Here is a 14,198-nt window from a genome sequence, read left to right on the forward strand (position 1 = left end):
ATCAAAATCGTAGAGGAGAACATAGGCAGTAACCTCTTTGACATCGGCCACAGCAACTTCCTTCGAGATAATCTCCAAAGGCAAGTGAAGTAAAAGCAGAGATGAACTTTTGGGACTTCACCAAGATAAAAAGCTTCTGCACAGCAAACGAAACAGTCAACAAAACAAAGAGGCAACCCACAGAATGGGAGAAGATATTTGCAAATGACACTACAGACAAAGGGCTGGTATCCAAGATCTGTAAAGAACTTCTCAAACTCAACACCCGAAAAACAAATAATCAAGTCAAAAAATGGGCAGAAGACATGAACAGACACTTCTCCAAAGAAGACATACAAATGGCTAACAGACACATGAAAAAATGTTCGTCATCACTAGCTATCAGGGAAATTCAAATCAAAACCACATTGAGATACCACCTTACACCAGTTAGAATGACAAAATTTGACAAGGCAAGAAACAACAAGTGTTCGAGAGGTTGTGGAGAAAGGGGAACCCTCTTACACTGTTGGTGGGAATGCAAGTTGGTACAGCCACTTTGGAAAACAGTGTGGAGGTGCCTCAAAAAAATTAAAACTAGAGCTACTCTATGACCCAGCAATTGCACTCCTGGGTATTTACCCCAAAGACACAGATGTAGTGAAAAGAAGGGCCATATGCACCCCAATGTTCATAGCAGCAATGTCAATAGCCAAACTGTGGAAAGAGCCAAGATGCCCTTCAACAGACGAATGGATAAAGAAGATGTGGTCCATATAGACAATGGAATATTACTCAGCCATCAGAAAGGATGAATACCCAACTTTTACATCAACATGGATGGGACTGGAGGAGATTATGCTAAGTGAAAGAAGTCAAGCAGAGAAAGTCAATTATCATATGGTTTCACTTATTTGTGGAACATAAGGAATAGAATGGAGGACATTAGGAGGAGGAAGGGAAAACTGAAGGGGGGGAAATTGGAGGGGGCAATGAACCTTGAGAGACTATGGACTCTGAGAAAGTGAGCGTTTTAGAGGGGGGTAGGAGGATGGGTTAGCCCGGTGATGGATATTAAGGAGGGCATGTACTGCATGGAGCACTGGGTGTTACATGAAAACAGTGAATCATGGAACACTACATCAAAAACTAATGATGTACTGTATGGTGACTAACATAACATAATAAAAATAAAATTAAAATAACCTGTTTAGAAGCGGTAGACTTTATGTAGTTCTTTTTTTAAGATTTTATTTATTTATTTGACAGAGAGAGAGAGAACATGAGCACAGAAGCAGGCAGAGCAGCAGACAGAATTAGGGGGAGAAGCAGACTCCCTGCTGAGCCGAGAGCCTGATACGGGGCTCAGTCCCAGCACCCTGGGATCATGACCTGAGCTGAAGGCAGACGCTTAACTGACTGAACCACCCAGGTACCCCCAAGAGAAGTGCTAGACTTTATGTAGATTAGAATTAGGGACTTAATTGCAAAAAATATACCATATGTCTGCACAATTTCTGTGGTTATTGGCTGATTAATGTATTCTTTTTTTTTTTTAAATGAATGTCACAATTTCTATATTTTAAAGATTTTATTTTTTATTTATTTATTTGAGACAGAGAGAATGAGAGAGAGAGCACATGAGAGGGGGGAGGGCCAGAGGGAGAAACAGACTCCCTGGCGAGCAGAGAGCCCGATGCGGGACTCGATCCCGGGACTCCAGGATCACGACCTGAGCCGAAGGCAGTCGCTCAACCAACTGAGCCACCCAGGCGCCCTGATTAATGTATTCTTATAGAAAACATTATTGTATGTGTACTACATGGCAGGCAAGATACTTACCATATGTAGATCAACAATAGCAAATAAAAAGCAGTCACAAGACTCTGTTTAAATTGAAGTCTCCTACCAAAAAATAAATAAATAAATTGAAGTCTCCTTTGTTTATGAGATAATTACTAGATACTACTACTCTGACATTGTCACCTGATGTCTATTAGACTCAGACTTCCGTTATCTCTCCTAAAACCTGCTCTACCCACAGTCTTCTCCATGTCAGTTAATGGTAACTCCTTCCTTCTCGTAGTTTGGCACAAAAAATGTTGGAGTCATCCTTGACTTCTCTCTTTTTATTCACATTCTTCATCTTAAGTGCTATTCCTTTAAAACATATAAATAATCCAAACACTCCTTACTGTTTCCACTGCTGTCATGCTGGTACATCATCATCAGTTGAGTGGATTTCTGCAGGAACCCTTTGTATGTTCTTCCTGCTTAAAATAGCAACCATGGTGATCCTATTAAAGCACAAGTCAAATCATGTTACTCCTGCTCACTTTCCATTGTATCGTCCCCCCAAATTCCTCATTTCTCTCACAGTTTACTGTGAGAGTCAAGTCTTACAATGGCCTATTCTCACCTTTGTTGACTGCATCTCTCATTACTCATTCCTTCCCTGACTCACTCTACTCCAACCACACTGGCTTCCTTATTGTTCCCTGTACACTCCAGGCAGGCTTTTACCTTAGGCTTTCACACTTGCTATTCTTTCCTGGCGTGATGTTCTTTTCCCAGATATCCAGTTCTGATTCAGTTGTCACAGTGTTTGAAGTACCTGTCCTGACTGCTATTGCTTCCCTCCCCCCACCCCCCCACCTCGGTCACCTGCTTCACCTCCTCCCTATTTTACCCCCATGGCACTTATCACCTTTGTATACTCTGCAGTTTACTTACCATGTGTATAGTTTGTCTCACTCACTAGAATGCCATATTTATAGGGGTGAGGATTTTTGTCTGCTTTGTTCACCATTTTATCCCTTGCACAGAAGAAGAGTGCCTTGTGCATAATAATGTTCAAATACTTGAATGTGAATGGTATTGTACAAGAGGACTCTTCCTCACAATATCATTAATAGAGATTAGTGAGAAAAAATACTGAAAACAAGCCTTTTTGTTATTGTCAATAGATTTGTGGGAGATCTTTTCTTTCTATGTGAACCAAAATATTGCCTTGGCCCCCCCCCTTTTATTTTTTGTTTCAGACAATTGACCTTTCTTTGTCTGTGGGTCAGTCTGTTAAAATCCTTCAAAACCCCACATTCAAAGACTTTTTTTTGTCAAATAGTAGTTAACGGTACAAAAATGTCTAGGCAGACTGCTTTCCATTTCCAAGAGCCAAGAGTCAGGACTATGTACTTCTCTGGAAAGTTTGGGCCAGTTAGCAAAGAAGAGTGTAATATGTATATCCAGAACACAAAGTCTCACAGAAAGGATCTGTTTCTTAGGTTCCTTGGAAGTACAAAAGAGCCAACATAGACAGGGATGCCTCCTTAATAAGTATAATGCACCACAGTTTTCATTTCTGATGCTACTCTTGGCACCACTGCTCAAACTGTTGAAAGAGATTCTTTCAGGGCACCAAATTCCCCTGATAAAATTTTAATGGGACTTGGATTTCTCAAAGATCCTTGGTGTAGATGTGGGTATGTTTCTCTCTGATCTTCAAAAGTGAAAATAGGCAATGGGACTATCTGAATGTATTTTAGAGTTATTGAGTAAACCCATAACTAAAAAAACCCCAACAACATGTAGAACAAATCAAAATTGCATTTTTATAGATCTCACATGGATAGCTCAAGGTGGACAATTTCTAGAAGCCCATCTAGCCTTCAGAGTAGTAAGCATGGTTCTCAGGAGTTATCATAAGGTTTAAGCCTCAAACTGTAGCTAAAATTCTGCACTGTGCATTTTGCTTCTTGGTGGCTATCATGCATCCTCACTGGAATGCCCATTCACGTTATTTTCACATGGCTCCCTGTATGTGATAGTGAGGGGAACATAAGAATGTTATCCTGTAGAGTGAAAAAGATTGGGGAAACATATAGCTAGTGTCAAATATTTGAGGAACTTTTATTATAGAAGGTAAATAAAACTGAATTTTGGATAGGACTAGATAATTTCTAAGGTCTTCTTACGATTTTATATATTAATGTAATTTTTATGTTTGGAAGACATTTTCATGGAGGTATAATATAACCAAAATAGTGAATTATTATGTAGTAACTGAAATAATGTACTATATTTATTCTCATTTCTCTCTATTTTTTTCTCTCTGTTTTTTAGTAGTTTATTTTCTGCCATTGTAAATATTCACTTCTTGTTGGTTGAGGACATGATTTAAAATTTCAAAATGAATAATCGCTATGACATAAGATCTTTTTCTTAATGTTTATTATAGAGGTTCCAGAAACTTTAGCAGTTGCAGTGCAGAGGACTTTGAGAAGTTAACTTTAAATAAAGGAGGAAACTGCCTTCTTAATATTCCAAAGCCTGATGAAGCCTATAGTGCTCCCTTCTGTGGTAATAAATTGGTGGATCCTGGGGAAGAGTGTGACTGTGGTACTCCAAAGGTCAGTTTAATTTTTGATTTTTGCTTTGTGAAGTTACCTCAGGATTTGGAAAAAATGGAATAGCTTGCTTTGGGCAACTGGCATAGGAGTTGGTGAAATTTAGTGGCAAATGAGGATTGGTATTTTGCTTGTGGGGATATATGCCTGGGATTGGTCATGTCTTCCTTCCCAGAATATAACTAATGGTGTCATCTGTTTTGACATCAAGGAAAGCACTGTGTTTATTCTTCTATTTTTTGCTACCTTCTGCCATTTCTGTTATGGTTATTAGGTCATTTATTTACTTTAAAGAACTAATCAGTTTTTCAGTTCGCTCTTTATTTGTAAGCTTCTACTGTTCCGGCACTACCATTGCAGAAATATTTGTTCAGTTGGACTCATTTTAATAATAAATTGAAGCTGATCCATTTTCCAGAGTCCTTCAGGAACAAAATTCTTGCTACTTAGGTTAGCATTCTCCCTTTATTCACCTTCAGTGTTGTGCCCACTGATCTCTGGCTCTGTCAGACCTGTTATGCACACTTAGCGCCTTAAGCCCATGCCCATCTTTGTTATTATTATTCTGTATCTTAGCCATTCTCCTCTCAAAGTGGCCTGTGTAAAAGTCCTTTTCTTCCTGGCCTTGCATTAAATTTTGAAGAAATTTGTTTAGTTGTGTTTAAGCTTGACCATATTCTTAATGTTTTCCACAAGTACTTCTTCTTCCGTATCTGACCATATCTGACTTTTGCCAGATGACTTCATGCTCTAGAAAGACAGCATGTATTTTATGATGTACTTGTGACGGGCCTTCATTAGACTGTTGCTGACTTTCAGGGACTTCTGCTAAATGTTTTGCGTGGTAAAATCCTCACAATAACCCTAAGAGGTTGATATTTTTCGTATTCTCATTTCAAATGAGGAAAGTAAGGCCCTAACAAGGTTTAAATTAACGTTATACTCTTCGGGTGACCAGGCTCTTCTCCTTTCCAGGCATTCTCAGATCTTTCTTCTTTAAATATTATATATCTTTTGCTTTCTCCTAACTGTTCACTTCACTACCAAACTTGCTGAAATAGTCTATATTTGCATTTTGAACTTTCACACTACAGAATTACTCTTTAAGAAAGAATACCACTTCCGTCTCGAATACCACTTCCATCTCAAATACCACAGATTTTTTTTGGTACAAAAGTTTCAAATAGTAAGTACAAGCAAAGTTCCCTTTCATACCATTATTTCCTCCATAAATTTTTAAACTTCCTTCTACATTGGTAATCATTTTTATAAGTTTAGTGTGTTTCTTTTTAGACTTTGTACCTTTATACACATATATATAAAATGTACATTTGTAAATAGTTGGGTTTGTTTTAGGATTTTATTTTATTTATTTATTTTTTAAAGATTTTATTTATTCATTTGAGACACAGAGATACAGAGAGAGAGAGAGAGAGAGTATGAGGAGGGGGAGAGGCAGAGGGAGAGGGAGAAGCAGGCTCCCTGCTGAGCCAGGAGCCCAATGTGGGGCTCGATCCCAGGACCCTGGGATCATGACCTGAGCCGAAGGCAGACGCTTAACCATCTGGGCCACCCAGGCGCCCCAGGATTTTATTTTATTTTTTTGCATATCAGACTTAATATGTTGTATGTAGAGGTTTTGTTTTGTTTTGTTTTGTTTTCTATTAATATATCTTGGAGATTTTTCCATGTCATTACCCTATGTAGACATGATCTTTTAATCTGCTGATTAGTATTCCCATATAAGGATGTACTGGTATTCCCATTTAAGGATATACTATGATTTTTTGAACCATACTCTCATTAATGGACATTTACTTATTGTAATTAGTATTTTTCTGTTGCAAACAGTACCTCTTTGTGCACATCCCATGTATATATAGGCAGGTATGCAAGTATTTCTCTAAGATAATTGCATAAGGGTAGAATTACTGAATTGAAGAGTATGTGTTTTTAAATTTTATTAGAGGCTATGAAATTTCCTACAAAAAGCCTGTGTCAATTTGCACTTCTACCAATAGTTTATTGTGGCATTTGGTGCCCTGCTACAGTATAGTCTTTCCAGGAAAGAATAATAAATATTTTCTTAAGAAGATATTGTTTCAGTTCTTAATCTTTTCATATGCTTATAGACTATGTGCATATTTTTTTGTATGAATGACCATTTTATATCCCTTATCAATTTTTCTGTTGGGTTATTCATTCTTTTAAATTGATTTTTAGGAGCTCACGTATTGTGGGCAAAGTCCATTGTTTTGTATATGTTTTAATATTTCTCCTTTGTAGCTTACAATTTAGCTTTTAAAAAATTAGTTAACTTTATCTTTTAGAGAAGTTTTAGGGTCACAGAAAGATTGAATGGAAAGTACCAAGAGTTCCCATATACCACCCCACACACAACCTCCCATACTGTCCACGTCCTGCAGCACAGTGGGACATTTGTTACAGTCGGTGACTACATTGACAAGTCATCATCACCCGAAGTTTCCATTAAGGTTCTCTCTTTTCTTCCCCCAGTCTTACTTTTTAATTATAATTTTTAATTCATTTCCATTTTGTGTTCTATCAGTTTTTTTCTAGTTTACATTTTTTCTTCTCTTTTCATTTCCTTTATTTATTTACTGTTCATTTATTTATTTATTTTTTAAGATTTTATTGAAATTCCAGTTACCATACAGTGTAATATTAGTTCCAGGTGTACCATATAGTGATTCAACACTTCCATACATCACCTGCTGCTCAGCACGCCAAGCATACTCCTTAATCCCCATCACCTATTTCACCCATCCCCCCCACACTCTTCCCTCTGATAACCATCAGTTTGTTCTCTATAGTTTTGAGTCTGTTTCTTGGTTTGCCTTAGGATTCACTCTTGACATTTAGCTTTTCATAGGATGTATTTTATTATACGGAAATTTGAAATTTAAATGAAGGAAAATTTATCAATTTTTTTCCTTAAGATTTAATGAATTTTGTATTTTGGCTCAGCTTGTAGTACTCTTATTTCAAGACTGTCATCATAGCCCCTCCATAATTTCTTTTAGCATTTTTGTAATTGAAAATGTTTGTATTAGCTCTTTAGTTGAGGGGGGCCACGTGAAATAATCTAGGGCATTAACTTTTATCCACTAATGATCCGTTGTTATAAAACCATTTAAAATTGTACTTATAAACAAAATTCCTGTGTATATGGTCTGTTTCCTCGAAGCCATATGTCTTACATAGTGTTTTTGAAAACAATTTGGCAGCTTTATTAAAGTACAATTGAATACAGTGTTAAAGAAACCAAATTTGGACTTAGATAATGAAAGGCTTTATTCAGAATAAAGACTATTGTAATAGGGAGAATGCTCTGATCTCAGAAATCTGAAAGCATCTTAAAATGAAATAAGAAAAGGTTTTTCTTTTAAAGGGTCAAGGTGAGGGCAAGCTGATAAGCAGAATCTTTTAAGAGGAAGCTGGATAAGCAAGGGGAAATGACCAGTGAGGTCTGATATGAAAGTGTTCTGCTGTAGTCAGCTGATTTCCACGAATAGCTGATAGGAGGGAGGGGGTGGCACACTCCACTTTTTCTGTAGGGACAAGCAGAGCTCAGGGGCCTGTAGGAAAGAGAGAAGCTTTACTAAAAAACTAATAACTATGTTAGGACAGAGCAAAGAGTAAGAAATGTGCAATTGTGAAAACTTGGTCAACAATAAACTGCATATATTTAAAGTATATAAGTTGATACATTTTTGACACATGTATACTTGTGTGAAACCATCTTCATGATCAAGATAATAAACACGTCATTATCCCAAAAAGTTCTTTGTGACTCTTGGTACTCCCTTCTTTCCACACCCCCCCCCCCACTTTTTAAAAAAGATTTTATTTATCCATTTGACAGAGGGAGAGTACAAGCTGGGGGAGTGGCAGGCAGAGGGAAAGGGAGAAGCAGGCTCCCCGCTGAGCAGGGGGAGCCCGATATGGGACTCAATCCCAGGACCCCAGGATCACGACCCGAGCCGAAGGCAATCGCCTAACCAGCTGAGTCACCCAGGCGCCCTTTCCATCCCTTTTTGTTCTCCCATCCTCAGGCAATCACTGATCTCCTTTCTGTCATTATACATTAGTGTGCATTTCCTAGAATTTCATGTAAGTGGAATGATTTTTTTTTTTCTCTAGCTTCATTCCCTCCGCATAATTATTTTGAGATTCATCCATGTTGCTACTGTGTCAGTAGTTCATTCCTTTTTATTGCTGTTTATCATTGAGTAGTATGGACATGGTGCCATTGGTTTATCTTTTCATCTGTTCATGTACATTTGGGTTCTTTCCAGTTTTTGGCTATTAACACGTAAAGCTGCTGTATTGGAAGACTTCCATACAAGTCTTCATATGGACTTATGTTTTCATTTCTCTTGGATAAATACCTAGGAGTGGAATGACTGGGTCATATGTTAGGTGTATAACTTTTCGAGACATTTTCAAATTGTTTTCCAAAGTGTTTGTACCATTTTACATCCCCACTGTCAGTGTATGAGAGTTCTAGTTCTTTTACATCCTTGGCAACACTTCATATAGTCAGTCGTTCAGTTTAGCCATTCTCTTGAATGTGAAGTGGTACCTCACTGAGGTTTTAATTTGCATTTCCTTAGTGACTAGTGATGTTGAGCATGTTTTCATGTGGTTATTTGCCATTTGTATATCTTTTTTTGATGATGTGTCTGTTCACCTCTTTTCCCCATTTTGAAAATTAGATAGTTTTGGGAGTACTTCATATATTCTGGATATGAGTCCTTTATCCAGATTTGCAGATATTTTCTCCCAGTCTCTGGCTTATCTTTAATTACCTTAACAGTGTTTTTTGAAGACTAGAAGCTTTATATTTTGATGAAAGCCCATTTTACCAATTTATGCTTTTATGGGCTATGCTTTTTTGATGTTATATCTCAGGAATCTTTGTCTAATCTAAAGTTGCAAAGGTTTTCTCCTAGAAGCCTTCTAATTTTAGGGTTTATATTTAGGACTATGATCGATTTTGACTTAATTCTTTTGTATGGTACAAGGTTTAAATTAGAGTTCATTTATTTATTTATTTTTAAAATATTTTTATTTATTTATTTGATGCAGACAGAGAGGGGGGTGGTGCACAAGCAGGGAGAGAGGGAGAGGCAGACTCCCCGCTGAGCAGGGAGCCCAATTCAGGGCTCAGTCCCAGGACCCTGGGATCATGACCTGAGCCAAAGGCAGATGCTTAACTGACTGAACCACCCAGGTGTCCCTAGAGTTCATTTATTTTTACATTTTTATTATGAAAAGATTATAAACTAATGGGAAGTTGCATAAACAGTGCGAAGAGCCCCATGTATTTTCACCAGTTTCTCCCAAAAGTGACATCTTATGTAGCTCTCATGCAATATAAAAACCAGGACACTGACATTGATGCATTAACTAGATCACAGACTTTATTCAGTTTTCACCATTTTTAACCACATTTGTGTATGCGTGTGTATGTGTAATTTTATTCCATTTATTGATTTATGTAAACACCACCTCAGTTAACACAGAGAACTGTTCTATCATCACACAATAAAACTCCCTGCTGCTACCTCTTTGTATTCATACCCACCCCCAACTCCAGCCCTGATCCCTTCCCCTGGCTACCTCTAAGCTGTTCTCTATCTATAGTATTGCCATTTCAATAATGTCATATAAATGGAGTTTATATAAAATGGAGTATATATAAAATATATACTCTTTGAGACAGACTTTTTTCACTAAATGAAATGCCTTTGAGGTCAATCTAAAGTTGTTGTATGTATTACTATTTCATTCCTTTTTATGAGTATTGTTCCATTGGATGGATTTTACTACAGAGAACTTGGAATAATGTTTATGCTAGTGTTTCCACCAGCCCGGAGGTCCTGCCTGGAGTTTGTTTAACCATTGTTTAACCATGCAGAGTTTGCTTAATCATTCACCCATTAAAGGACATTTGGGTTTTTTTCTCACATTTTGCTATTAGAAATAAAGCTGCTATCAGTTGTATTCCACTATTTATCATCAAAGAAATAAAGAAAAATATGGTCTTCATGATTAAAGAGATAAAAAATTTTAGAAAGAATGTAAATTATAATAAAGAACCAAATAGAAATTATAGAACTAAAAAGTCCAATAAATGAAAGTTTCACTGGATAGAATTAATAGCAGACTAATATGGCAGAAGAGTCAATGAACATGAAGCCGATCAAAAGAAATAATCCAATCTAAAGAACAAATAGAAAAGATAAAAGAAAAATGAGCAGAGAATCAGGGACACATAGGAGATATCAAATAGTCTAATGTAACTGTTAGTGAAATTTCAGGAGACTAAGAATGAAAGAAAAAATAAAAGAAATAATGGCTGAAAACCCCCCTAATTTAGGGAAAAACATTGACTTACAATTTCAAAACACCAAGTGAACCCATGCCAGAATCATTACAAAGAAAATTCACTTAGGTATACTGTAGTCAAAATGCTGATATAAAGGGAAAATAATGAAAGAAGCCAATAAAAAACCAGGGGAACAGAGATATGAATGGCAGCTGATTTTTTCCCTGAAACACTAAGGGCCAGAAGACAATAGAGCAGCATATTTACAGTTCTCAATGGAAGAAACTGTCAACCTAGAATTCCAAAGGAGGACAAATATTCTTCAAAAATGAAAGAAAGCTTATTTCCTTGGCCCCCTCTCTTCCCCTCCTCCTTCTGTCCCCTGTCTTATTCTTTCCCCCTCCTTCTCCTCTCTCAAACAATTCAGACCTGAACACATTAGCTGGAACATAGAGGAGATGTCTCTGTGGGTGGGAGGTTGTGGGATTTGTGTGGGGGGGTGTGATGGGGAGCCATGGAGGCTTAAAGTGAGGTGAGAGAAGCCAGGCAAGATAAAAAGAATGTCCACATAAGGTGAAGACACACCCATTAGATAAGTCAGACCTTGAGCATGAAGAGAAAGGCATTGATGGATGTTTAATTCTCCATGATAATTAAAGGAACTTATGACTGAATGTGTCCTCCTCCTCCAAATTTATATGTTGAAGCCCTAGCCCCCAGGGTAGCTGTATCTGCAGATGGGGCCTCCAAGTAAGTAATTAAGGTGAATGCAGTCAGGATGGGGTCCTGATCTGACAGGGTTAGTGTTCTTAAGAGAAGAGATCCTGAAGAGCTTGCTTGCTCTCTCTCTGTCAGAACATCCACACTGAAGAGGGGCCGTGTGAGCACACAGCCAGAAGGCAACTGTCTGCAAGCTAGGAAAAAAGTCCTCGCCAAAAACCGAATTGGCTGGAACTTTGTTTGGACCGCTAGCCTGTAGAACTATGGATAGTAAATTTCTGTTGTTGAAGCCACCAGTCTATGGTATCTTCTTCTGGCAGTTCCAGCAGACAAAGAGGCATTCTCTGTATGATTTCAGTCCTTTGAAAGTTGTTGAACTTTAAATGGTTATAAATGAAGAGTCACTGATAACTTCAGAAGGATAGTAAGTGATTTTCCAGAGAGTAACTGCTATAGCCCAGTTAGTATATGTGCTGCTGAAGCGAGCACAGCTATAGCCCAGTTAGAAAAAAGATTTTAGATCTGAGATAAGACTTTGATTAATGAAAATTGATGACAATGACTCCTTTCCTTATTGACAGTTATTTTCTTTTCACAGGAGTGTGAATCTGACCCTTGTTGTGAAGGAAGTACTTGTAAACTTAAATCATCTGCCGAATGTGCATATGGTGACTGTTGTAAAGACTGTTGGGTAAGTGTCATGAGCACACTATGAAGGCACACACACGATTTGTGTCTTTCCACAATGTCCGCTTTATTCAGTCCTAAAGCAAAGTTAAATCACAATTAGAAAGCAGGTTTCAGGATTCCAAACTCAGTGACAATCAATTGATGATGTGATTGAACTTGGCTTCTTACAAAGCACCCAGAGCAGGAGAGAAGACAAGCCACACAATGAACAAGATAACAGAAGGGTGCAGGAAATTCACAAACCAAATTTGAAGTCAGTCTGTGGGCGTGTGGTTGAGGTAAGGCCTCGGTCTGGTCCAGGTCAGCTCTCTGCACTCAATGCTTCTGATGTTCTAGCAGTGAAGACTCTTGGTTCTGTTCGGAGATCCCGGAGATCAATGGGGCAGAGCCTTCTGCGGCAATTGACTTTTTTAAGTCAGACAAAGAGGGGTCAGGTCTGAAGAGTTTGACAGTTTTCTGCCAAAATCCTTCCCTTTTTAAAGGAATTTACTCAGTTTTGGGTCTCTGCAGACCTCCTCTGGTTCTTCGTGATCAGTTCTGGGGTGTCGGCTGACGTGGGTCCCAGTGATACCTCCTAGCTGCAGTAACTGAACTCCTCACGTCATTGCATGACATCGTTTCCTGCTTGACGTGAGAGACTCCATTTTGCTCTCTACATTCCACTCCATGATTCCTCATGGCAAATTCTGTAAGGGCCATGCAGGAATCAAGTATGTCTTACAGCAGGATGGCAGTAGTAGTTTGGTAACATAGCAAAAGGTACTTTTAGGTTATTTAATCAAGTTTTCAATAGAAATCAAACAAAATCAGTTAAATTCAAACCATATAAGATAAAGAGCACATCAAATCCAAACAAGATAGATATATTAAAATGAATCAAGCAAACACAAAAACTCCAACTCAAAGTCACATCTAATTGAATAAAGTCAAACAAAAAGAAGACAATAAAAAAAATACATATGGAATCTTCAGCATAGGCTCTTGGTGTATCCAAAAAAGAATGGTGAGGGTATGGTTAATCATAGTCTTTCTGTGATTTTTTTCTTTTTAAGTTTAAGAGTGCATAACATTCTAATAGCATATTTAATAAGATATATGGCAAAAATGATAACTAAAAGGACTTCCTTAATGGATTCCCAAACATGTGTAGAGATAATTCCATCCCATCTTTAGGTATTTTAAAGGGTTATAGTCAGACCAGAAGCCAAAACAAACCACCTGTTTGAAGGGTTTTGCTAACAATTCTAGAAAGGAACATTTATTATGTAAGTTTTCTATGTCTTTGTTTAATGCAGCTAAGTTAGTATTAGTGACGGCTGAAGCTGCATGAATGGCCTGCATAGCATTTTTAAAGTGGGTTAGCTTGTTGGTTAAGGTTTTATGGGCTGCTTTGAGTCCTTCCATGTTTTCATCCAAAAGTTTATCAATTTTGTCAGTTTTAACCCAAGGTATTTCTGTTATTTTATATGGTAAGATGTTGGAAGATCTTTGTATGAATATTCTGAGATGTAGGTACCCATTTTGGCAACATTATTACATGTTACATTAATAGCATACAATATTTTAATACATTCATTGTTTATGGTGATAGTAGTATCCTTCATTTTAGTATGATTGAAGAATTTAACCTCTGAATAATCATTAGCACAGATTATCCAGTTAAAGTGTCCCATGTTCAAAAATAACTTTTCAGTGGATGTTCTTGTTAAAGGAAAAAGATCAGCATTGATTTCCAATTCATGCCAGGTATAGTACATGTTATGAGATCATTGAAATACCATTTCTTTGGGTAATAATATCCATCCATCCACAGGGGTGTATGTGTTACCGGAGTGCAGTATTACCATGTATTTGTTGTGGCACAGCATGTGAGTCGTTTACTAGTAGGCTCTGACCTCCTAATACTCTTTTTTTTTAAAAGTTTTATTTTATTATGTTAGTCACCATACATTACATCATTAGTTTTAGATGAAGTGTTCCATGATGCATTGTTTGTGCATAACACCCAGTGCTCCATGCAGAATGTGCCCTCCTCAATACCCACCACC

General features: G+C 37.5%; 1 long non-coding RNA gene across 1 annotated transcript; it reads left to right on the forward strand.

Moving 5' to 3' along the window:
- Positions 1-2,632: 2,632 nt before the first annotated feature.
- LOC145718425 (uncharacterized) lies at positions 2,633-13,946 on the forward strand. Its single transcript, XR_014141801.1, has 2 exons — positions 2,633-4,388; positions 12,059-13,946. It is a non-coding gene; the product is annotated as an uncharacterized LOC145718425 (long non-coding RNA).
- Positions 13,947-14,198: the final 252 nt, after the last annotated feature.

Source organism: Leptonychotes weddellii, unplaced genomic scaffold (assembly GCF_054177405.1).
Source record: "Leptonychotes weddellii isolate Sample4059 unplaced genomic scaffold, ASM5417740v2 HiC_scaffold_1552, whole genome shotgun sequence".
Taxonomy (NCBI): Eukaryota; Metazoa; Chordata; class Mammalia; order Carnivora; family Phocidae; genus Leptonychotes; species Leptonychotes weddellii.